The sequence below is a fragment of the Photinus pyralis genome, unplaced genomic scaffold (genome assembly GCF_008802855.1).
Source record: "Photinus pyralis isolate 1611_PpyrPB1 unplaced genomic scaffold, Ppyr1.3 Ppyr1.4_LG5, whole genome shotgun sequence".
NCBI classification, from domain to species: Eukaryota; Metazoa; Arthropoda; class Insecta; order Coleoptera; family Lampyridae; genus Photinus; species Photinus pyralis.
Genome location: NW_022170596.1, coordinates 13,534,595 through 13,561,710, shown reverse-complemented (window position 1 = coordinate 13,561,710; position 27,116 = coordinate 13,534,595).

Genomic DNA, 27,116 nt, shown 5'->3' with positions numbered 1-27,116 from the left:
AGCAGTGACACACCCCGATTTGTTTAAAACTCACTATATTTTGTTTTGCGAAATAAAAACTCTTGGGGAAAACTCATTAAATTCGCATCTCTGAATAACGCCCAGAAGGACGAACACTCAGAAAATGAGGTGAAACAATTTAATATTGAAAATTGTCTGGTGTTCTATAGAAAGAAAAGTGCCAAACATTCTTTACGAGTTAGTAGAATCGTTCGCTTTACGTTTTGCAATCTACATCCAACAATTAACTGTATTTGAACTTACTGGTACACCATTCAAGGGAACTTTAGTGAGAAAATTGGCTTCGCTTAACTTCCCAATTCTATGATCAAAAGCATCTTTTAACCTTACAGGACACGTTATTCTCCATACATGCAATTCCAATCTGCTCAATAATAATAACTGTGACGCGTGGACTTACACTTATTGAACTAATTTGACAATGGTTTAAAGTTACTGCGGTCCTGGAACACGTTATTTCAGTTTATTCTCCATACGTCTTTGTAAAGAAAAAATTCATAAATCTCTGTATTTACGTACAGTTTTGCTCATTTCGTTATTTTAAGTTCTAAAAAATATATTTGCAATAAAGGCCAATTTTAGGGAGTCAGTTCCTCGAGTGTGTATTTAAAGCAGGCAGCAGTATATTCAACCCCTTCTCTGCCCTCATTAATGAGCCCGATGCGTTAATGAATCACGGGTCTTCCAAGAGCACCACGTACCAAGGACTGGTTGCCATTAAAAGAGGCTCTTGCAGTCTGTTATTAATAAGAGTTTTCTCTAATATGGTGCGGAGATTTAATGGATTTACATTGAAATATATGAGGCGAAAGATCTTTTATAATTTTGGTACGTTTCCTTCATTAATTACACGTGTAATCCGGACGAGCCGCAAGGGAAGACAGAGAAAAAAAAGGGACAATATTCATAATCAGTTTGTAGTCTTAGAGTGGGCCTAACGATTCAGTTCCACTTCGAGCACGACAAGAGGCAGAAGAGGTCAGCAAAGTTTCGATGTCGGAGTGGAGGAGCTCTCGGTAACAAGGGCCAATTTAATCATTTTGATGGTATAATATCACAATCTTCATGTTGTTACAAGCAGCGGAGCCGATTTTTCTGTTACTCCCCTATTTCCCTTTTCCTTCGCATATTATTGAAAATATTTAAAAGTTCCAATCCTAGCTCCATTTATTACGAACCACTGGACGGAATACCCAACCATGTCGATTTATGAAATTTTACGCGCATAAGTTTAACGAGAAAAGCAAAATTATGCATTCGGTTATTGTTTCCAGACTTTACGTTTACTGTATTAAATAAAATTAGGTTAGTTTTTGGGTCACTATAGCGATGTTGGTATTTTCCATAACTTCTCTGAGATATTCTCGTTCGAACTTTCTTAGATAATCCATTGTTTGCCAGTCAGCGAATTAATAAATTTTGTTCGTTCGCTTTTGTTTATCTGCGACATCTCACTTTCGCATTGGTATTATTACTCATTTATACAGTGATATTTATTAAAGAACTAAACATATGGGTTTGTATGTATTATTTTTCCCTTGTCTTACTTTTTAAATGACAAAATTTCTTCGTCTTGAAGGGCACCTAATTTTATGCAACCAAAATAACTTTCTTAAAGCAAATAAATATCTTGGCGAAATATTAATTAATTTGAATATTGTTGCTTTTTTTGACTTTCGTATTTTATTTTCGTTTCGTGTGCGATGGTATTCAACTGAAGAAAGGTTGATATTCTCATTTGGTATAATGTCGGGTAACAGTTTAAGGAGCATAAGAAGATTTATTTTCTGTGAAGCCAAAGCAACAATACTCTAATTAATATGCAGTCATTGTCTTTTATTTGTTTACGAAGTTATTTTGTTGCATAAAATTAGGCGCCCTTCAGTTTTAAAGTTAAACATAAAAACAATTAACACGTAAACCCCATGTCTTACCCTGCTTAATAATATCACTTATATGTTATATACTTCATATTTGTTTTTTGTTATGCCCGTTCTCCACAGAATAGATTTTAACATGTTTGTTGCTGTTTTCCCTTTATTTATTCAATCTTGTTCCACTTTGGCTCACAAAGTTATATTTCTTTTTTATTTGATCTCATCTTTGTGGACGCTACCACTTGGTCGTCAGGGTATGTAAACGACAGTATCGGCTTTAGGGCCAGTCCCATTCTACATAAATACAATACTTTGTTCTACCATTGCCTTAGTACTTCGCCTATAAGGGTTGGTGACTGCGTACCGCATCGTAGGATTTCAATGTAAAAATTTCATTAACATTGCGATTATTGGTTCCCAAATTTATTTTTAGAAGCAAAAATGTATTAAGGTTTTTTGTGGGACAAAAACTTTTTACGCCAATCAACCGCAAGTTTTTTCAATTTTTTGCATAATAAAGACGGAAAAATTGAAAAGATTAAAACCCCCACCTTTTTCAATAATCTGTTTTGATTGCCATTGTTTATTCGTCCGACAGATGAAATTTCCGAAATTCTTAATTAAGTCGGACAAGGGTGGTCTTTTGGTGTTAACTTAACTTTTGGTAATTAATATTTTATTAATTTAGCGGTTTTGTCTATGTGACGGCACGAAGATTATTGTCATACGATAAAGCGATCAAGGTTGTTTTTGTTTACATTTATTTAACGTTAGAAATTTTCTGGGAATTTTGTTTGGCCCTTTATTGCTATCAAATGTACATGCTTAATTTAATTGAACAGGTGGGAATGTGTTTATTTGGCCTTTTCTGTGAGTTAAGAGAATGAAATTTTATTTTTTCCTAGATTTAAGTCTCTTAAATGTCGTAACAAATGGTTAATAAAATCATTCGATCTCTATTTTTTGGTCATTAACGTACTTGAGGGGATAGTCCCTTTGTTGTGAACTGTATGTATGATTGGTTGTATTTTGATATTCGGAAGAAGGGTTTTCCCTTAAATAGGACGAGATGAAGGAACAGCTGTCGGCGTTTAGCCACAATCAGCGCAGAACTACGTTTTTTGAAGAACTTAATATCAGCCTTGACCTTGGACTGGTTTGAAGGGGACCGCCCCTCTTATTAGGCTCTGGAAGGTGCATAAGCACGTCCTAAGGCGCAACCAGATAATTACTGTGTTAATACGGGTTCCCCGATGACACGAACCCCATGTTGAAGCGCCTACAGAAGCAAAATTCTCGCACGTCACATTTTGTTGACGAAAATGAGTGCCCTTGCTGCGCCAGGTAAAAAGAGACGACTCCACCAGACCAGGGACTCGTTCCGTTGGGACGGAGGGAGCTCAATCCCTTGTTATCGGACCCTCCAAGGGTCGCGTGATTTCTACTGCGCCCTCAGAAGTCGAGAAAGATGTCAACGGGCTCTTTTGGCTCGGTTGGTTTTTTTGCTCCTACCAGGGGTTCGAAAACCGTCTGCGTTACTAGGGAGGGAGGAACCTACCTTACCAGAGGTCGTGCCAAATTTGAAAGCGATAGGCACTTGCAATCGTAACCCGTATGTGGATCGCTGATTGCAGCACAAGTTATTAAACAGCCCTAAAATTATTCGGTTTTTTACCTCTTGGCCACTGGACGTGTTGCCTAAAGCAATACCCAGTATACCTGAACAAATTCTGTTTTACATTCCATGGCCTGTTGACCGGCTTTCATTTCTTGCATTAGTTCTATTTGTTATTTGTCAGTGCACCACCCCACACCTGACGGGTAACGTAACTTTTTACGTGTTTTTATTTAAATCAAATTAATTATTAATGCTCCTGGAAATAAACTATTAACAATAAACTAATTTATAACGGGCCTGGAATTGATTGATTTTCTCACTTACTTCCTCACACATTTATATCAGGCGAATTCATTTGTCTCACTTCGATATGTTTAAGACAGGACTAAAGCACAATATAATTCGCTTATATCTTGTTAAATTTGTTTGTGCAGGCATTTTGAATGGTACGGTATCCGTTAAACCAGGTTTACTGGAATTAGGTAGCTTATGCACTAAACGCCGTGATACGTTGCTTAACCACTGAAAATAGTGAGCCCTTACCACCAAGACAAGGTTGTAATTCCTTGTGGGGTTAATTAGCTTATATGTCAAACAGATAAACTCGCGAAAAGTGTAGAAAGCATATCATATTTCACAGAAGGATGGATTACGTCCGCTTCTATTCCTTCGCACGGTGAACTGTATGCATTTATCGATTTTTGATGGGCCATGGATATCGTTCGAAAATTCCGCTACAATTATTTTTTTAAATTTATTATCCCTCTCTTGTTCTGGGCCCTCAATAGGCTTGCGCCCAATTACAGAGTGACCCGCCATAATGCTTTTTAGAGGTGCCTTTGCGTAAAGGTCTTAAGTTGTTCTATTACTACTCCGGGATTTACTTACGAATTAGGAATCTGCAGGATAAACCTAATTCGACATAGCGGGCAGGAATGCTCGAAACTGGTCCAAGGTAATTCCCATCTCTGCACAGTATGAAAAATTCACCCGGACCTCTACCAGTGAACCATAAAGCCGCGTGTTCAATTGATATGTACAGGATTTGATTCCAAATGGTAAATTAAATAGATATAATTTCGTTTTAACATTAAAAAATTGAATGCTCTTTTTGACAAAGAGAGGATTTGTATATTCGGATATAATAAGGATCATGCTTAAGCTAACTTCAAGAATATTGAGATATACAGGATATCAATGTGTTGGGGTTTCTTCATTTTTTTGACTCGGATTTCAAATAACAGATTTTCATATGCTATTTTATGATTTTATTTTATCTTATGGCCATATATTTGTCTGATTGCAGAAACAAGATTACACGTTGCTTGAAGTAATAAAAAATTCGTGGAAACTTGACAAAGTTGGAAAACCCGCAATATAACCACCTCAAATTAACCCCAAATAAGGGTTAATAAAATTGAGAAAGTTGTAAAGGAAAATGGTTTACTATATTGAATATTAAGTCCCTTTGATTAGATGATGTACAGAAGCTTTGGCGACATTGGAGTTCTAGTAGCTTCGGTTGTAAAAGCGGTTCAAAAAATTAATAGGAAATGGTAGCAAACATTCGGAGAAAAGCAACACAGTGAAAAAAGGCATAGGGTATAACATAGAAAAACAGGTTAGTGATTTAGGAATTTTGAAGGAATTTATAAAGATTTTAGCGTTTTAATAGGAACTCTAGATTGCTTATTTCAACAATCAAAAATATAATTATTATTTTTCATATCGTTTGCCGGACCTTTATTTGCTTTTCCATAAACCCCATAGTAATGTTGGGTCAGTCCTTATCACTTGAATTTGATACATTTGCTGTACAAGTTTATAGGGCTAATGGTAAATTACAATTATATTTATTTTGACGCGGTAGACCTTATATTCTAAATAGCTAAAGCAAGGGTTCAGGATTTTGGGAACTGTAATTTGATGTTATTTAGATATACTGAGAACTTATTTAGTTTTTAATAATCTGTTTTGGTTACTTATTGCAAAATGAATTATTGTGTTAGAAAATTTGGAAAATATTTGCGTGAAATGTTTTTTAAAAATTATCTTGTGTTATCTCGTTCCTTGCGATAAGGACTGTTATCGCTGCGCGCTGCGTGGGAAGCTAATTAACTAGATAAGCGAGGTTTTCGCCGAGCTAAGAAAACACGGTTCGAAGAGCAAATTCAAGTAGAGGCAGAGGGCGGAAACTGGAGAGAGGAGAGTGTTTAATAGAAGAGACGGATTTTAATCGAGTCTTGTTTGATGGTGGACATTTTAGTTTGTTTTTTGTTTGGTGGTATTGTGTGTCTTTGTAATTCTGGTAGTTGAATTGAACGCTGTGGGTTTTTCTCAAATTAATAAAATTCAAGTCAAGATTTAGAGTAGTGGCCTGACAAATTATACTCCATTTAGTATGAAAGATTTTGGGATTTTGGGTTTTTCACTTCGGAAATGTGCAATTATGAATTATAATTCATTAAGGGCACTTTACTTCTCGCGTCCTCGGGTAAAAGTAATTCCACAATATGCAGATACCTACCACAAGTATTTAATTTTCTGGGTCCTTAGGTGGAGTACGACATGTAAATACACAAGCGAATAACACGTAATGGCCATTACTGCCCGGCTAGCGGAATAACAACAGGCATGATCCGGTCGGAGAGCAAGTCGGTTAAAACGCCTTTTTTAAAATGATGTAAACTTTCACTTGCACAAATACACTTCATCCTAACAGACCTTGTGTTATTCTGTTATTCAGCTATTCTCAATTTATGCCTTCCTTTTCGAAGATGCGTACGAAAGACGTTTAATTTAGCACTTCTTGTGTACTGGTACAAGAACACTTTGAAAGGTAGCGTCCACTTCCAATTAGTTATCAATTAGCTTTGATTAGCGCCCATGTTTTGAAAGGTACATCATCAGGTTTGGGATCATGTTAAACCCCCGTGAATGTAAACCCTCTAATCCACCTCCCAACGCTGTACCATCTAAACCAATTCAAATCGGAATCAATTCTGGCCTCGTAGGAAGCCGCCATGTTTGTTTAAAAATCACCCCTCTACCTTAACGATCGTTGTCAGGACCCTAATTTGGTTTCTTTGTCCTCTAAATAAAAGCTGATTACAGTTAAACTCCCTCGGAATACGCAGGACGAAAAACTGTATAATTTACAATCATCGTGGTCTCAGGGGAAAACCTCCATCGTCGTCGCCGTCGTCGCATTTTCGCGCCTTTAATTACACTTTACGCGAATAATCATCGGGAAAAAGTTTTCCAGTCAATTCCGTTTAACGACCGATAGTATATCGAATTGCTTCGAAAATTTATAAGCATATTGCGGCTTAAAAGATTTTTCAGTTCCGTTAGACAGAGCGTATGGGAGAAAAAAACTCTTGAAAGGAGAAATCACTTTGCTTAATAAACTCTCGCAATAACGACATGGAAGTATAGTTTTGGAGAGCTTAATCCGTTATACACCATTTGAGAACAGTAATTATTAATACATGCCAGCAATCAAGATTAATTTAACTCGGTAATAAGCAATTCTTAGTTCTGACAATTTAATTTTGTTTAGACTGTTTGTCCCACATATACGACGGGATTTAGTGCCGTCGGGGCGGAAAATAAACCAAGTAAAATACCTACTGTACTAAGTGGAGGCCTTTGCCTTTCATCGTGTAGGCTAATAAATACAAATATTCATTGGGTGGTATGTGGTAGATTAAGTATTTTTTGGAATGTGGCATTACTGTTTTTGAAGGTTTACGCATTCTGGGGGATTCTGTTTCTCCATCGCGGCAGCCCGGATCTAGTAGCGATTTCTATCCATCTAAAATTATATGCGCACAAAAAAAAGTTCATGTGCGGTTTTTGAAATAAACACTCCCAAAGGAATATTTAATGCTATAGTTTTATAGTGAACGCAGTAGGGTCTGGCAGGGAAATTGGTTCGGGTGTTTCGGTAAAACCAAAGGAAATAGTTGAAAGTTCGAGCTTATACTGTTTTCGTCAAAAACGCACTCGTGTAATTCATTATTGGGACTATTCGCATAAATTTTACAAACGACGTTTTTTTAGCAAGATAAATATTTGTTAATCTCTAATTCGGAAAGAGCGAAAATTAACGGTTTTTTCATGTTTATCCTTTGAAATCGTTTGGCATTTTTTTAACGTGGAGTGGAGATGGCGAGCGATTTTTTGGAAGATAGGACCTGTCAATGTTGAAACGAAAAGGGTTCTTTATCAGGACAAAAAACAAAATAACAATCAAAAATAAAATACATAAAAAACTCTTACCAATGAGCGGAGAGCTACTTTGAATGCAGTAGATATAAATAAAAAGTTTTCATTGCCTGATCATATCCGTACAATAAAACGCAATCGTACGAGGAGGATTTATTTATATATTTATTATTATCTCTCTCTTGTTTTGGGCCCTCAACAGGCATGCGCCCAATTACAGAGTGACCCGCATATGCAATTTAGAGGTGCCTCTGCAGAAGGTCTTAGTTTTGGTCTATACTACTCCGGTATTTACCTTACGAATTAGGAAAACTGCAGGAAAACCTAATTCGGAGTAGCAGGTAGAATGCTCGGAACTGGTCTAAGGTAATTCCATCTCCGCCACAGATTGAAAAATTCACTTCAACCCAAGGTTCGAACACCCGACCTCCGGATTTATAACCCAATGCTCTAACCACTGAGCCATAAATCATTCAAAATTCAAAAATATTACAACAGTATTTTCCGGCGAGTTCAAATTTTTCGTTTCTATTTTGTCCAGCTTTTGGGAGCGCCATCTTGTCCAAAAGGGACCGTACTGTTTTGTACATAGGAGAACCGATGTTTAAGAAACCGTTATAATTAAGGTATATGTAATTTTTTTAGATTTGTTAAATAAGTAAGTAACGATCGGATTTCTTTAAGATTGCATTGTATTTTTTATTGGAACTATGTCACAAATTCTTTTAAAAGATGGATCTTGGAAAATTGGCTGTTAGTTTCTATGAAAATATTTCTTTATGCGAGCTCGATTTTGTTCCCCATAACGTGTGTTTTTTATTGTGTAAAAAATGCCATATTTTTATTGTTCATTGAATTAGGATAAGGTAGAAAGAAGTTCGAGACAAGTGCGGGAGTGCCACAAGGTCCATTTTGGGTCCGCTGCTGCAGGTGGTTATATACGACGGCGTGCTGGGGCTTCCACAAGAAGGAGGAGTGTAGGTGTTCGGCTTCACCGACGATCTCACCGTGATAGTGAGAAGGGAAGACAGACACGATGAGGCGGGGTATCGAACGTATTAAGGTGATAGATGGAGAGGCGGATACTGGCGCTGTTGGCGCAGAAACCAAACTATCGGCGTTTACGGGAGGAAGGAGGCACATGGATGTGAGTGACGATGTGCTAGGCCAGCGTACTACGGCGGAAAAGACCATTAAACTTCTGGAAGTGGTGTTTGGACCACGACCACCTACGCCGGCCTACGCATTCAACAAATCTGATTAATTTATTTACAGTAAATAAAGGTAGCGATATCTCTGGTTAACACAATCCAAATACGGACCATCTGCTGGTATGGCTTCAAAAAGTTGAAGAATAGTATATTAAGATACAGTGTATAATCAAGTCTTTAAAGCACGCGCCCAACGAGTTTAAGGGCACGACGCAAGCGGAGTGCCTTTAACGTTGCAAGTGGCTTTAAAGACCAATTTATACACGTGTATCTTATAGTATTTTTTTATTTATACCTTGCAGTATAATTTAAAATAGGAAATACAATGAAGTCATATTGACGTTATACTCGAATACATGTCTAATTAAGTGGGCTGGGTGTTCGTAATTTAACGATTGCCATGGAAATGTCACTTGAACGTTTGCTTATAAAAATCCTCGTCTTTGTGAATTAAACGATTTCCGTTGAAAAAGATAATACATCGTCCATTACATCGCTTGTTGTTAAAATCTAAACAAACGTTGGTAGGTGTAAATCCAACTCCAGTAAAGCCTATTATAAAAATATTGAAAAGTTGTTTCCATGGATGAATAGGAAGTTACTTACGAATACAGTCTTAAATACATCCATAATGCTGGCATATATGAAGAAATGTCAAAGGTATTTAAATCTTCTATCTTTTGGTACATTCATTCAAAACTTTAAAGCAATGCTGCGATTAAAAAGTGGAACAGATTTGGAAGCATACCCTATAAATTACGCGCGTTTGTGAAAGCTTCAACCAAAGGATAGGTACAAAAGCCAAAGAAATGTTCTGCATTTACAGAAAGCGACCTAAGAGGATTTTTTATTTCATCCAGATGACAGTTTCAAAAGTCATACTTGAAGTATCGTTACTTAGCAACTTAAAGCACGTGTGTTTTAAAGCCCTTTTTCGGCACGCATTTGAGTGTTTAAAACGGAGATTGTGATTCAGGTATAATAACAAGAAAATCCATGATAAATCCTAGAATTTGTAAAGGACGCAGCTCTGATTTTATAAATTTCACGCGATTGCACACAATTATACAATTCGCCGGTAAATAAGTGTTGTTCAATAATGTTTTCTGTGCACAAATAACGACAGGACGTCGGCGAAACGTACAGTTGATTTTTATCCCACTGTTCTAGTTTCAGGGGTCAATGGTTCAGATCCAGGCTATGTAAAACTTCCACGGTCCGCAATCCTATTTCACAATTTTTCCTTTAAATGGAAAAGTCACAGAATTTTAATTTACTTGTTTCAAATTCACGTACAGTTCGATTGCTATATTGCTAATAGTTATCACAATTTCTTCCTTGCGGAGAAACCATAAGAAAAGGAACGTTGATCGTTAACACAAAAATCTTTGGCACTAATAATCAGTCCTTTGACACTCCAACTATCCCTATTTAAGATGCACTACGAGCTAAATTCAAGTAAATTTATTGCACAAAAAACTTTGTATTGGCACTATGACACAAAAAAATATTCTTAGTTTACGAGATATAAGGCGAAAAATTGAAAAAATGCAGAAAATTTTGGGGTTCTTGGATCTGGGAACGTTCTACTCGGATAAAACGCCAAATTTAAATATTCCCTTCAAGCCCAAATTGAGAGGTTACCTTTAAATCAATAAATATTACCGTCAAATGCAGGTATGAATTCATCGTCTGCTTTATTTATGACGCAAACGTTATACACATAATAGTACATTATATATCAAGGTAGAGAAGTACAGTATTATTGCCTGAGCACCAAGATTATATCTCGAGGCGCTTGCGCCGAGGGGTGTAAGGTGCGAAGGCAATAATAGACTTCTGTACCGTGGTTATATATACTATTTTTTTCACTACTAGCACTTGAAATCCTCTAAATTAACATATTATATTGATAAAAGAAAGTGAACGCGTTGGACAGAATTTTTGTTTCTTAATGTAACATGTCAATCAAGACGTGGAAGTACAAGTCAAACAGGCCGTATTTTGTTCTGTCATTGAGATTTTTCAAAGAGTAATTTCGTTCGAATTTTTTCAAAATGTGATAATTTTAGGTATGTAATTTCTCTGGAAATTGCGAATGTGGCAATTATTCGTTTTAGAGAACTTGTCTAAACGTTCATTGAGCGAAATTTCGGGTTGTGTTTTCTAAAAGTGACAAGTGTGACAGTTCTCATTATTGACTACTAGTTAATAATAAAAAAATTATTAACCACGTTGAACAAATGCCGAGAAAGCCTACTTTACAAGTGGAAAAAAGGTTAATAATCTGTCATCAGACGCTAGTAGTGAAAAAAATACAATAAACAACTCCAACTGAAAAACTCTCCAAATGTTTAAACAATTTGAATGGATATTCTAATATAAAGTCCTAACGCGCAACGATATAAACGATTGTTCAAGCAAACGCGTGAGTTTAAATACACAACAAAGGTGAATGAACTAACTTTTTGTCTTGAACAGCTGGATTGTGACGTCACAACGATAGCGCAGACAAATGCCTATACCATCAACGAATCATTGAAAAAACAACGAAGGCCGGATTTGCAACGAAGGCATCCGTTTGACAGCGATCTCCGATGAGTGCTCCTTTTAATACACGTCGTGTTGATATTGACCAACAAAAGCACTCTTTCATCGATAATTAGCACTCTCTCGCACAAATATACTTAATTTAACGCATTTAACAACACTATAACTAACTCCTTCGTAAACTTCACTTCTTTAATCCGATTTAAACATTCACTTTTATCACGCCGACTCTCTCTCTAACTTTCTTCAGCAAAACTTTACAATTAAACGAGACTGACTGTTTTTTCAAAAAGCTTTGATAACGACAAAACTGCCAAATAGATACAAAACAATACGTGGCTACGTTTCCATTTTTCGAAGTCCATAAAAAAGAACAACCATTAACTTCCACCACCAAAAAACCACGACTAATGTCTTCTTCTGCTATTTAAACCTTTCGTGTCACTTCCAATCTTCGAATAAATGAAACACGCCAATTTACAAACTTAATTAGCCCACGCAGCGATAACGAAACTTTTATTATCGCAAGGACCGGACCTTTTACAAAATAATAAAATTAATCTTTTAACATGGAATTTCTTTACGATTAAATAAACAAAATACAATCTATTTAAACAAAACCACATTGCTCTTGAATTCAAATGATAGGTATGATAACAATGTGTTCAATCCCAAGTAAGAACCAACATTTAACGTTAAAAATAATTGAAATTAGACACATACAGAGTGACTGGGTGACCCAACATTACTGTAGGTGCTGAAAGCACGTAAAACGTTCGCATGGCGTAGTTTACACAACAATATGTGCTCAGCTTTCAATATTCTACATCTCATTATAACATTATCGTAAGTGAAGGAAAGTTCTAAATTGAACTTCTAACAGTAACATTAAAATGAATAATGGAAAATAACTAATTCGGCACACAATGTGTACGTAAGTATACAAAAGCATTGTATAATGTTAATGAAAAAAGTTTTATTCCGTCTCTGTCGTTACCCCATTGCGTCTTTTGCACCACGGGTTTACTGCGTTATGTATAATTTATTGTTAAATACATGGCGTGGTCATTGTATCGTTAGGGTAAATAGTTTTAAACCGACAACCCCTCTTTCCCTTCCGCATTGTACACTTACTGCAATCAATTTACGTCGCACCTAAGCCAATTTTCCATTTCTTATTTTGGCAACTTAACTTGTTCGCTTTGCGGCACGTAAAAGAAAAGTTTCGTTACTCTTTATGCAAATTCAACCTCTTATTGACAGAATCAAAGTTGAATTTGTGAATAAGCCGAGGTAATAGTAAAAAAGTTTTATTTATTCACTGCAAGCACTTAAAGGCGATACGTAATTTGAATAAAATTTTTGTCTTGTAGTGTACAACTGCAAGGTTCGTATAAGCTCTAGCTTAAGCGATGCTTTTAATTGCAGGGTGGTTTTTTCGGGCAGGGTTAAAGGAATTTAATCTAAATGTCATTTAAACAACATTAGGTAAGGCTACACTGTTATTAGGGAATTTATTTTAAAGCTCAGGTAAATAACAAGCTTTGAGTGTTATGAGTTTAATATAAGGAGCTTTTAATTAAATGTATGACTACAAAAGGGAGATTATGAACAATTTTTGATTAAATATATTTTTCGCTTCATAAATTATAATACATTAAGTAATTCAAGTAGGTATTTTTCGGTTAGTGGTGGTAATTAAGTTAGCCGATATTATTTCATACACTAGAAGCTCTCTTCATTACTGAAAGACTGGACTTGATTGGGGCTGAAAGTGTGAGCACATTATATAGCAAAAGGAGATCGTTTCATGGCCTTCTATCAGCGTGTCATTGTTTCCTGCGTGACTATGAAAGCAAAGGTAGAGATGGAAAGTGTTTTGCTTGATTAAAGTTTAAAAATATTTCATTGACTTGAGGGTAAAAGGAAAGTGAAAGTTTGTCTCCAGAGTACGAACGTACGGCGATCGCTGCTACATTTATGTATGATACTGCTAATGCTGAATGTGATCACGTCTCGTCCTTAAACTTATGGTTTTATTGGTGTACATTTTTTGAGGGTGGATATGGATTAAATGCCATTCTCATCCAGTCGGTCAGCCTTGGTATAGATTTGTCGTTTTTCATCTTGCACTTGTCCCGTGAGCATCAATACCTACAGGTATACACATAATACGAACACTGCTAATCGGCGCCGTGAAAAATACGTTCCCCTAATTTGGTTTAAATAAAAGCTATAATACAGAACAGGGCTGATGATGTAGCTACTCATAAATCTATATGCTCTACAGACGTAATTTTAAACAAATGTCAGTATCAATCCTAGGCAATAATGCTTGATGAGAATATAATGGACCTCCAAATCTTACTAGTGCTTAGTCCTCCACACAGGTTTGTGGATGTCGCTGAAAGTCCATTTTTTATGACTTCCGTCCAGAGGTGGTCATCAGGAAAATATTGCTTTTTCCAAATGAAATTCTGTAAAGTTGAAAGTTTTAGGATGCGTCATGGGATTTTTTTGCGTATGATAGTTCACGTTAATGATAAATAAGGTACGATATAGCTGAATTATATCCGGTCGTTAATAAAGAATATGCCCATCCTGAGAAGGTACTGCGAAGATTTTGCTGATGTAAGGGAGGAATCAGAAATTAATTCGGGTTGAGCCGTCGTAGAGCACAGTGCGACGAAATAAAGGAGGAGAAATTTAATGAGTCTATAGCGAAAATTTAATAATAATCCCCGGAACCCTGAGAGAGCTAAGGCAAAAACATATTTTACCGTCGATGACGTCAATCAGGGGGCCTCACCGACAAAGCGGCACCGCGGCGACATTGAAATTCTACGTGGCCGTTAGATACAGCGCCGGTGACTGAAGGCGAAACCGACTGCAAGACGTGCCAACCAGACCCGTTCACAAGAAAGCCATCGAAAACGTCGTCTGGGCGCCGCGCCGGGTTGACCCAAAATCGCAAGAACCGGCACGAGGTGTCACCCTTAGAAGATTTACCAAGTCAGGGACTAGACGCAGAGAACGCTGCACTAGAGCAACACACATTCCTATCGGAAATCCCGGCGAAGAAGGCCGTGGGGGACCGAACCTCGACGAGTGGCGGCGCGCCATTGCGGACGAGGTGATGTCAATTATGTATGTGAAACGATACTTTCAAACGGAACTGAACTGAAACAATTCGAAATCGCTACAATCTAGCCTTGAGTTAGATGACCGAATGAATGAATAAAATTTATATTTGCGAATATTTTGTTTTTATTGAGTAACCGAATAAGCAAGTTGCTCTGCCCCACCCTGTATAACATATTGGATCTAAAATTGTACATTTCTGAAAAAATACGGTAAAAACGGTATAAGTACACCTTATTTAATAAGGACTCGAAAAAACCAGTCACTCACTCCCACGGCCTGTTATGCTTCACTCCAAGAAACCCGTTGTTCAGCAGCTGGACAAAACGGTCGAAGAAATTGTCATCGACCATTGCATAAATGCCTTTTTCACTTCTCCTGCTTTTTCATTTCTTCTGACTTTCCAGTTTCTTCTTCTTCAGATTTTTTTTCATCGAATTATTTGAGTTGCAATTTTTCTCTTTTAATTTTTTAGTTATTCTATGGATTTTCCGCTTCTTCCGATATATCCAAATCTTTCAAGTTTTCAAAACGTTTGTTCAAATTTGTCCGACAAGTTAAATTCTTGAAATTTTTCAGATTCCTTGGACTTGAATCTTAAGAAACTTTCTTTCTAGCTTTCTTTAAATTCTTTAGATTTTTAGGTTTTTGTGATACTTTAAATTTTCCAATTCTTCCATTTCTTTGAATTTTTCTTCTTCCGTTTCTTCGGATTTGTTTTAATTCTTTAGAATTTCTTAGCTTCTTCTGTTTCTGCAACTATTTCAAATTCTTCAGATCCAGTGGTATTGTTAGGAACTCGTCTAAAAATTAGTTAAGTATTTTAGGTTTTTTATAAACGTCTTCTTTCGCTTCCTCGAATTCTGGATATTTTGGATCTTCTGGCTCTTGGAATTCTTTAGATTTTTTATATTCTTCAAATTCTTTTGATCCTTTAGATTCTTCAGCTTTTTAGAATTTGTTCGACCCTGCAGTTTCATTACATTCTTCGGTTCCTTTGAACATTATTATGTTTAATTAATTTGGAGTTGTTTAGATCCATCCTAGGATTCTTTAAAACTTCTTACTTCTTCTGTAATCTGCGATAATAATATATATTTTTTTGAATTCTGACATGAACTCTGTCCGGGGCGCACAATCGGTTCGAATAAACACACAAATAATTGATTGACAATGACAATAATTTATTTTGAAACACATTAAGTGTAAAATTAAAACAAAACTCCTGGAAGAAACTAAGAAAGCGAAGCTTACAAAGCTTGTTTAAACAAATTACCCTACACGCAGGCGTTCGATAATTAAACAATTTTAAAGATACGTACATTTTTCCTTTTTAAATAATCCTAATGATCTTAATTTTAAATTTCCCACAACTTTTCTGCAACTTCAGGTAACTTTCTTCTGAACAGAATTATTATATTAACAGCAAACTCCGTCTATAATTCACCAAATAAAGTGAACTACCCGAATAAAAATAGCGTAAAGAGATGTACACTTTTCCAACAGATGCGAACCAGCTGCTCATCTCCAGTATTTAACGGAATACCACTTCCATTATAGAATAAGCTCCCTTCGCTGGTACTCACAAAAAATGCGGCAATTACAATAAGATCAGATAACGCCGCCTGTGAAGGAATGCGTCTCCACCAACGCTGATCGTTGAACACTTGCATAACCCGTTATCCCTTCTAACATCGATTAAAAAATATGTGCGCTAATTAAATCTTGTCCGATAACAAAACCTCTTATCGCAAACGGCCAGATGTGCCTACATTCTAACACCCCAACTTGACCAGAGGCTTCTGATCTAAAGCGTTTTATCTAACTCGAATAAATTACACAAACGATACAATTTAACCAAAAATTATATAATTGCAAGCAATTCCAAAAGGGAAACAAATACCGAAATACAAACTCAAATGAAATAAACCAATTCTGTGCTTATTCGTTTATAACCCTCTAGATTTACTTTACTAAATTGAAAATGTTCTTATATACAGGGTGTCTCGTCATTATTTTAGGTGTTTCAACCAAAACAAGGTTTACAAGACGTCGTTTACACATGAATATTTTCATATTGAAAAACATCCAGAAACTAAATTTCGTCAAGATGAGGAAAGTTAGACCCGGAAAATTTGCCTCTGAAATATTTGCACATAGAAAAAATCAATTTCGGAGGGATATTCGTCCCCGGGTGATTAGCCCTCAGAAGATTCGCTCTCGCAAAATAAATTCACCCCTTAAATATGCGCCCCTAGTCAAAAATAGGGGTGAAAATGAATTTTTAGTTGGCATTTATTACGAATTGCAATAATTTGTAAGTCTTAAAATTTTTTTGGGTTCAAGCAGTTATATTTTAAAGATGAATTATTCTCTCTCTATTTCTTTGTATGAGGCATTGCCTTAAAACAAATATACGTTTATTATTATTATTATGATTATTAATTGCAAAGTTCCACAAAATACAAAATCGAGTCAGAAAAGTGTCGTAACTGCAAAATTGAATAACAAAGAGCATGGGTGCAATGGAAAAACATGCTGTTGCATTGAACTCTTATGAAAGCAGTGTAACGTAATTTTTCGTCGTTTATTCATTTACAATTAATTAACAATAAATTTACAACAGTCTTAAAATGGATTATTTTATAACAATTTATCACACACAATTTGTTAACAAGAACGCATTGATGTAGGAACACCACTGAATCATAATCATTTGCTTACCTATATAGCGAAACCCCCTCTTTGTCGATAGTTGTCGAACGCTTTCGGGCACTCCCGAGCCTTTCTAGAATATTCTCGAACAAACACGTCATACTTCTCGGAAAGATTACGTCACATCCGCCTTCGTTCTTTATGGCCAATGACTATAGTCTTTCATAGCGCCTTGAAGTCCATGGAAATTTGTGGAATTTTCGTAATTTTGGGGATTTATTCAAAATCTGTCCAGTGCTCACGTCAAAATGGCCGTGATACGCGAGCTTCTTTCAGGGGGGGGGGGGGGGGAGATACCAATAAATAATTATAATGATTTACACCATCTATACGTACAACGTTCCTGTCAAAGAAAAGAGGGTATACCCCTACTATTTCAGTAGCAGTGAATTTCATTTAATATAGCACAAAGTGTTTTGCACGGTTCAATTAATTTTTATTATTAAATCTCGTACGAGTTAATTACGTAATATGCTGGCAACCAAAGGGATTAATTAAAAATCATCAATTAGGGTATATCAATACGCAATTAATTTAGGACCCATTTGAAGTGTGTATGCGAATATAGATACCTACATTTACGGAAGTGTTAATTAGGTGAGACCATTTAAAAACTTCCTGCTATAAAATTAGTATATCCAGATATCGTGTATATTGCCAGACGGGCGATGCGAGTTCGAAATGAACGTTCGCATTAGCTTTACGCCGTAGAAATGTCATAAATAATATACAGGGAAGAGGCAAGCATTGTCGTTGCAGTTCATGTAAAGGAATGTATGTTTCAAACATGTTTTGAGTGATAGAAATCTCATATATCAAATACCGAATATAACCTGTAAAACAATAATCAAACAAGTATTATAGAGCACCGGACATGACAGGGGGTATAATATTGAGTTTCTAGAGCCATATATAACCTGTTCAATATCCTGCTCTGCTAGCATCCGACCGAAAGGCCGCCGAAACTAATTTCTTTCCTGTTCCATTCTAAACCTTCACAAATACCGTTATTGGATTTTGTCACCCCATTACAAAGAGGAAATTAGTCCAAAATACCTACGTATCCAACTCTTTCTAACTAGTTATTAGTTAGTAATTGGTATACGGTCTAGACGTTATTGAATAATTTATAGAGGTGGAAGATGAAAATTTAATTTTTGAGGGTAGCTCAGTGTCGTGCAGAGAATGATGCTTCACTTAATCTAATATAGATGCATACGTAGATACGGTAGTGACATATAAAAGGTCGGCTGTTGCACGCGAATTGAAATATTGACTCACGTGGAGCTGTCGTCTGAGAGTCGAAACGGTCCGCCCAAATTCGATTCCACTTCCTCTCGAAACACCCTGGTGACCCGCTTCCGCCAGACACACATTATTTATTAATATATAATATAAAGTGGTGCCAAACTGAGCGTCGAGTGTCCTTTTAGCTTTTTACACCTACCATTCAGATTGAGCGATTAGTATCTTACCTACTTTTTTGTTCGTCCTCTTCTTATTTTAAACAAAATTAATTTCGTATTTCAAAATGACGTACTGCCAAGGTTGTAATAAGAATTTAATAATAGAGTTAGGGGCGCCATTTTGTCATTATGTGTCCGCGACTGACAGTTTCATTATGAACCCACAACTTCACCAATTACTGGATTAGTTCCGCAAATGCTATTCCATTAAAGATGCAATTAATATGAGTTTTCCTTTATCTTGGCTTGCGATGTGTAACCAGGCAAAAGATGGGTCGGGGTGGCTGATGGGGGACGGAAAAGGGATAGGGAGTGGGTCTTTCATTAGCGCGAGGTATCTGTTGTTGTTTTAAGCATGCCTTTATCTAATCAGACAAAAGCGTGGTACAACGCTCGTTAGGCGTGTTGGGGTGTGCAAGGGATTCTAAAAAAGGTGTACAAGGAAAATTCTTTGTATACATTCCTGGTAATTATGGCCTACGTATTACATTAGAATAACATATGTGTAACGAACTTGTTAACAAAAACAACAAAAATTTTGTTAATTAATTTTAAAGAATTAGCATATTTATAAGCGGAATACTACGCTTGGAATATTAAGTAAAGTTGCAACACGTTCCCAGTCTTCTTTAATTTTAACGAAATTAATAGACGTGTTACAGGAACAAAAAGTAACAATAGTAGGTATCTCAGTAAAGAGTAAGTATATGTAAAGTACGTGTGTGGATAATTACCGAACGAATTAATCCACTCCAAACTTAGATGAAGGTAGTAATTTTCAAATAATAGTGAGAAACTTCGCACCATAATTGACTGCTTTTATGCTCTTCTTTAACATAAAAATTGGAGCAATAAAATAAATGGACTTTGTACGACAGTATAATGGTTTCCATTACAAATTGCGAATGCGCCTTTTCAATTTGTATTACGAGGGAGAGTCGCTAATTAGGTCCCAAATGAATATTAAAAAAGCTAGGAGGGCTACTGAACACTACATATTTGAATCTTGAAATTTCTCTAACCTTAGAAATGTATTCAACACCTTGGCTTTTTTGAAGTTGTAAAATTTGCGATAGGTACAATATGTCTAATACCGAATGTTAATCATTCGCTAAAGGCAGAAAAATGATAACTTAATCTTCTAATAAATCTTGTAAAATATATACATACTCTACGCCAAGGAATTCTGTAACAATAACGACAAATAAACCTCCAATTACTAGTACAGGCAATAATTATAGGTCTTAGGGTAGAACAAATTAGAGACAAGCTAATTATGTGTAGGGAACATCTTTCTTATTAACATACTAAAACTCCCATTCGATCCTACTATGCCCAATATTACAAAAATTTCCGTCCTCTTTTTTTAAAATTTGTAGATAATAACTTATTTATTTATGTATCTACCAAAATCTATGTAGATACCATAGTTTTTAGAGCACATATTTTGACACCAAAATAATAATTGTAGGTCTAAAATTAAACAAGTAGGTAAAATTATAGCACCTCCGAAAATCAGATCGAAATAATTTTCTTAAATTATCGATCTCACAAGTAATCTAACTCAAAATAGACTAGAGCCTGCACATCTACGCTATAGCAGAAAGCTTTTAGCATTGAGTAATTAAATATCTCAACGCTTTTAGTGAAAATTTGAAGTCTCGAGCTATTGTATTTGCTGAGATCTCAGCCGGACAGCCGGCCGGCCAGCCATAACGAATATAATAGCGTATTTTTTTCAAAAATGCGCTAAAGAGTTACAGCTTTTAGAAGGTGAAAAAAATAAAAATTTAAATTTAACGTGATTTAGTAATACAAATGTTCATTGTTAGAAATAAATTTAAGTTCGTAGTTACATTTACAATAAAAACACTGTTATTTCTTCATCTTCCACGTACACAAGGAAAATGGGTCCCGAGAAAATCCACTTCTTACGCATCCAAGTGATCCACAACGAAAATTTAATATCAACATGTGGTCTGGTAGTGTAGGAAGAAAAATTATTGGACCGGTTTTTATGAAGGTAGACTTAATGGGGAAAGCTTTTTGGATGATATTAGTGCAAGGTCGAAGAGTTACGTACTTCCAACAAGATGGGGTGCCGCCGCACAACTTTCATAGAATTGCTGAAAACAGATACTGGATAGGCACTAAGGTTGATAACCGTCTCGTTCACCAGATTTAACCCCTCTAGATTTCTTTCTTTTGGGGCTGTGTAAAAAGGAGAAATTTATAAAGACAATACATCGTCAAGATTTAGAAAATCCTATTCACCGAATAATTAATTCAGTTGGTCCACAAATGGCAGCCAGAGCATTCTGTGTTAAAAAGGTCTCAAAAATGTACTGAAGAAAATGGAAACGTTTTTGAACACCTTCTTTAAAACAAGTATCTATTGTAACTTGTAAGTTATTTTTATACCTATTACTTACTTCACCTAATATTCTTATTTTGTAAATAACCCATTGTAATAAGTCCTATTTCTAGTTATTGTCTATTTAACTACATATCTAATTCTTACGTTTCTACTCATTCGTTCCTCCCAATCAATTCATCATTCGTCTCCAGTAATTACCTATAATAAATTAACTTACTTATTACTCCATCACAGTACATCATGTACTATTATGTATCTTTATCATTTTCATGGATAACTAAGTCAAAATGGAAATAATTGAAAAATCTTAGTTATTTGATGTATTTTGGCTCTGGGGCATTAAGACCCTTTGTAGAGACTTTAATAAGCTGTTTTATGAGGTAATAATATACAATACAAAAAAGTCGCAGAAAAATACACAATTTTGATCATTTAACCGTATTTCTAACTCTAGAACTAAGAAAGTTTGCAATAGTGCCGATTTAAGTTGAAACAGACTGTATATACAGGATGTAGAAACTGTTTACGCACCATAGGGATTTAAATACTCATTTCTTTATATTGAAATATTATATCCCCTAATTAATTTAGAGCAAAGTTTTTAATTTTTTACGAAAATCACTCCTGCCGTGAAATTATTGAAACAAAAATTTGATTTATAATTTCCTTAATTTCTCCGATTTCCCACAATAAAAAATTAGTCACATGCATAGACGCCGAATTATACAATCTACAAAAAATTTATTTACAACGTTGCTGTAAAATAATTAGGCGAGAAAATGTTTCAATATAAAAAAATTACCATTGAAACCTCTATGGTGCGTAAACCGTTTTTCCTGCACTCTACAAAAAACTGTTAATGGAGTAGCATGTATTTTTCATTTCTAAACAAGAAAGTACTCTATACATTTTTTCATAGAAATTCAATTTACTAACATATCAACAAACAAGTTAAAAAGTAATCGTAAACGATTTACAAAAAGCGCATTTCCACTTGCATTCATTTCCCGTTTGTAAGATGCAACTTCTGTTAAAATCGTAAAAATCCGGCCACAAATATGAAAGATAGCGTTGCAAATGTGTAATCCATTTTTGACGTGATATTTCAGTTTATAAGAAGAATTTCATTTCAATGCTTTTCTAAATAAGAAAGTTGGAACTGCGCATGCGCAAAATAAAATTTTGAAACTGGCGTTAGATAAAAAGTTTGCAATTCGGTTTATAAATAGTCGAGATGCGAAAAGGGCACTGTGAATTTTGAATCGATTCGACTCAACTTTTGGCATTGCGTAAAGCTATGCCCATATTGAATTTCATGCAACTCAGTTCATAACTAATGGAGATGTCAAAGTGATCTGACATTTCTAAACAAAGTTATCATTCACACGGACAGATAGAGGGACAGACAGACAAAGGAACAGACGGACAGACCAACAGACAGAGGACAGACAGCAATACAAAATTATAAACGATCTCTAGGATCGTTAATAAACGGTAAAAGTGTAAAATTATGGAACATGTAAAAAACGGGTTGTTGGTTTTTTTACAATAACTTTTTTAGCAATAAACGCAGAAAAAATTCCTTCCTTGGTGCAAGCCTCGACACCATAACGAACCAAATAGCGAAAAGGACGGACGGACGGACAAAGTGGCCACAATAACGCATTTTTTTTTGTGGAAATGCGCTAAAAATGGAAAAAATCTTTCTGTTTTTTATAGTTCGTCAAAAGTTGCGTATCGGAAGTATATGTTTACATGCTCTTAAGATACTTTTTGAGAAGAATTGAATGGATTTGAGGTAAATTATAATTCAATTAATCATTACAATATTCATTCAAATTGTGTATTGATTTCAGGTAGATTTTTTCGTGGGGATTTGAAACTTAACATATATTGTTTAAATCGTAACCTATAACGTTTGAATCAAATAAATCAGAGCATGTATTACCTGTATTTGGCAGTATTTATTGAATTGAAGGTATAATTCAGGTAAGGTATCAATTTTAATTTTGATGGGATATTTAAATTTGGCGCTTTATCTAAGCATATAACGTTCCCAAATTTTCTGATCATAAATGTACCCAGATTAAGTTTTGGATATGCCAATACCACATTATTGCCTAGTAGATATTATATAGGCAAAGCAAAAAGGGTAACTTTCATACAACGCGCTATAACCTAAGGATCGACTACAAGTCCACAAATCAGTAAGTCATATCAACAAACAATGATGTAACCAACGTGGAGGGTATATTTTCAAACCTATATACATTATGAATCATCACAATAGAATGCCTATAGGAAAAATTTTTGTTCTAAGAAATTTGTCCGAATGGGTATTCACACGATTCGGGCGTTGTGCGCAGGTGCACCATCCTGTTGAAACCAACAGTTTCCAACTTTTGTTTTTTTTGTATGTACCGTATCTCGTTGTATTCGTAATAAAAAAATGCTACTTAATACAGTATGTACTTTATTTACGGGCCATATAGAAAAATAAAAACAAAGCCGCCATTAGAACTCAGATAGTGGCAATGAGAAAGTTTTTTTAAATGTTTTTGTATCTGTTCAAATAACATCAGAAAAAACTAGAAACCAAATCGGCAAATTTCGCTATTTCTGGCATATCTTCGGAAGTAATCGGAATACTGTGGTTTTCTTTAAAACATGATAATAACTCTTTAATTCCGCATCTTTTGTATAATTTGATCAACGTCGTGTATGGTTTCCGATATTCCCATAATAGACGTCCTTATATTGAACACAGATATCTTGAACACTAAAAATAAAATAAAGCACAAATTGATCACAACAGCACCTTTTTATACCACTACCATAAGTACTAACTGAATCGCAATTGGATTTGTTTATATAGCCAACCCTGGTATGTTACGAACCCTTCCGGACGCTCTCGTATGTTCTAGATTCTAGAACAAAACACGTCATATTTCTCGGGAAGATTACGTCACAACCTCCTTCGTTCGTTATCGCGGATGACTAATCTTTCATGGCGCTTCGATGTCTTTCGGGTTTTGTGGAATACTCGCTCTACTATGTAGGTAGCGGTGTGTTGGCTTATTTTGTACCCTGAAACCTATCGTGACCAATATCAGAATATTGTGGATTTGTAACCTCTTGGGTTTTTAGCATAACAATATGTAACGAGAGATGCTGATTTGAACCCCCTCCTCACCACCAATTATTAGCATTAAAATGCCTTTTAACGCGAACTAATCGGGTTTCCCCATTTCAAATTTCGCCGTAGGAAAATCGTATTTAATATGCATATACGTATCCGAAAAAATTAGCTCGACAAAGAGACGCGTTCCCTCCCTTTTAAATAAATAGTCATCTGGGCCTAATCGTCATGTAACACGTGCAATACCTCCTAAAGAAAGCCAAATTCAATTATTCCCGCAGCATTTTCTCCCAATACCCATGAAAAATATAAAAGCAACGCCCTCCGGTAAATACAAATACGAATCTAATTAGCTATTCGAACCGTTTAAATTTTGATGAAACGTGTATAATGTTTTATAGCCTAACCTGTACGTTAAAACAGCCTTGCGTTGCGGAGGACGTAGGTAGAGCTTCGGAGCTGGGGGATGCACACAATCGTTATAACTTAGCCTCGGGGATTCGCTAACAAGGTTGGCTTAATTATCACGAGTCAATTAATTGGTAAAAAGGGATGAGTGTTCCCTCGGACCTGTCGCAATTAGTACCTATTACCGCCGCAATGGCGTTAGAATCGACAACTACGGCGATATGGGAGAGAAAGGAAGAAAATGATTAGAAGAAACGTCGAATTAGTAGTTGCGATCTACTTTTATACGCGCGTTGCTAGCATTTTCGTGTCGATTTTTAATTTTAGCGCAATTTTGCTACGGAATACGCTGTTTGCTAACATACTATGTACATTTCACAACCAAAGATCGTACTAATGAACGATGTTACGTGAAACTTTAGAACATCTTATAAGAGTTGTGTGCTTATTTACCAACGCCCTTCTGAAGCTACTGTTTATTTAGAATTAGAGGAACTCCCTTTGGAGAAATATTGTCTTTGCTTAATTATGTACGTAACTTTTCGTAATTGCCTACCAATTTACACTTGACACTCAATTTATTGCCTGTTTATTAGCCATCTAGGTACTTACTCGCGAAATATATAAATGAAAAAAATGCCTTGAAATCAGTTAGAGGGTTGAGTTTGTACACCATGTGTAATGGTGTAAAGTAGCAATTCTCAATTTATTCATTTGGCGTTAAACAGCAAATTCAAATAAAAATCGAATAAATATACAACTTTGAAACGTCTTGAAAGAAAACGAGCTTTTTGCACAAATAGAATTAAACGGCAGTACGATTACACTAATCCTCAGTATCTTAAATAAACTTACATAAGCCCTGTCCTTCAAAGCAAACTGGTTTAAATAACAGTTATGTCGTAAAAACTTCTACGCAAAATCGTTAACTACGCAGAAATCTACAATGCCCAACATTTTAAAGGAATTTATACCGTTCTTACAAAATTGTTTACAAGCAAGTCACCATCAAATGAATGTAATCGTTCTCTGCTAAGGAAGGAACTTGTAAATATATTCACGAAAACCTTACACAAATATTAGGAATTAGAGCTTCTGGTGTTCGTTTCTGCAGAACGTAGATAAAAACTTAACCCGCAAGAATCTCACTGCTGCATACTCCACGATGTATTTGCTAATGCAGAGACGACAGCGCTGAGGAAGCGGAAGGCGTTGTGCGGAGACGGTTTTTCGGGTAATATGTCTTCAAATGTCTTCGTCAACCGGAAATGCCATCTACAGTTAGTCATGTGCTGAAGATGTAAAATCTCCCTTTTGCAAATTGATCGGAGAGCTGCAAACCCATTTATGAAGAAAAGTAAATAGAGCGCAAATTGACTGAATTGATTGAAGGTCCAAAGACTGTGGTTGTTCGAACAGAGATACGCTTCTCCACTGCTTCCAAGTTAGTAAGATAATAACTTATAAAAATCCCTTTTTTATTACACGGAACGAGGCCAGTTACATAGTACTTCTCTCAATCCTCTATTTCTATTTTCCTGTGGTTCGATCCCTGCTTCCCCATATTTTGTCTGGTTCTTCACATATTTTTCTACATGTTGTTTTGTACATTCTTTTTTTGTATATTTGTTTTGTATCCATTTTTCTGTTCCGCACGACACTCGTCCCAGAATTCTTCCCTTTTCTCTCACCCTCCTCCTTTTACCTGTTTCCAAGTTATTACATTGCTAAAACTCTCGTTCATTTTTCCACTCTTCTTTTGTATTCTCACATTCGTCTTTTTTCTGTTCTTCCATCTTGTAATTCTCCACACTTTTTTCTGTTCATATCTGTACCGCTCTTTGTCTTTATGTAAAGTGCTTTCTCTTGTTAATCACCTTCCAAAATTATTATCACCAGCGTCTTGCATGCCTTTTTAATTTACTATGACAACAATTTTTACTTTTTTCCCGTATATCCCACATGATAACCCTCCACATTTCCGTTTATTATCTCCATCTTCTCTTATCCGTTGCTTCGAATAGCAATTCTTCTTAATTGTATTCCTTATAAAGTTCTCTTCTTTTCATTTATATCCATTTTTCTTTATTCCATAGCGTTTAGATTTCCTCCCCTTTATTTACCAATTTAGACGTTTTCTAATTGACTTTTTACCCTTTCTTTTTTGCATTTCTTCGATGGGGAAAACTACTGGTTTCAACTTGACGGAGCGCCGGCTCATTCTACCCATGATTTTTATTTCAAGATATTTGTTTCAAGGCCTCCTAAGAAAAGTATACATTATAACGGTCACAATTTTAAAAAATCTTAAATAAAATGAAAACCATAACAGATAGGTATAGGGAATGTAATAATTGATCGAT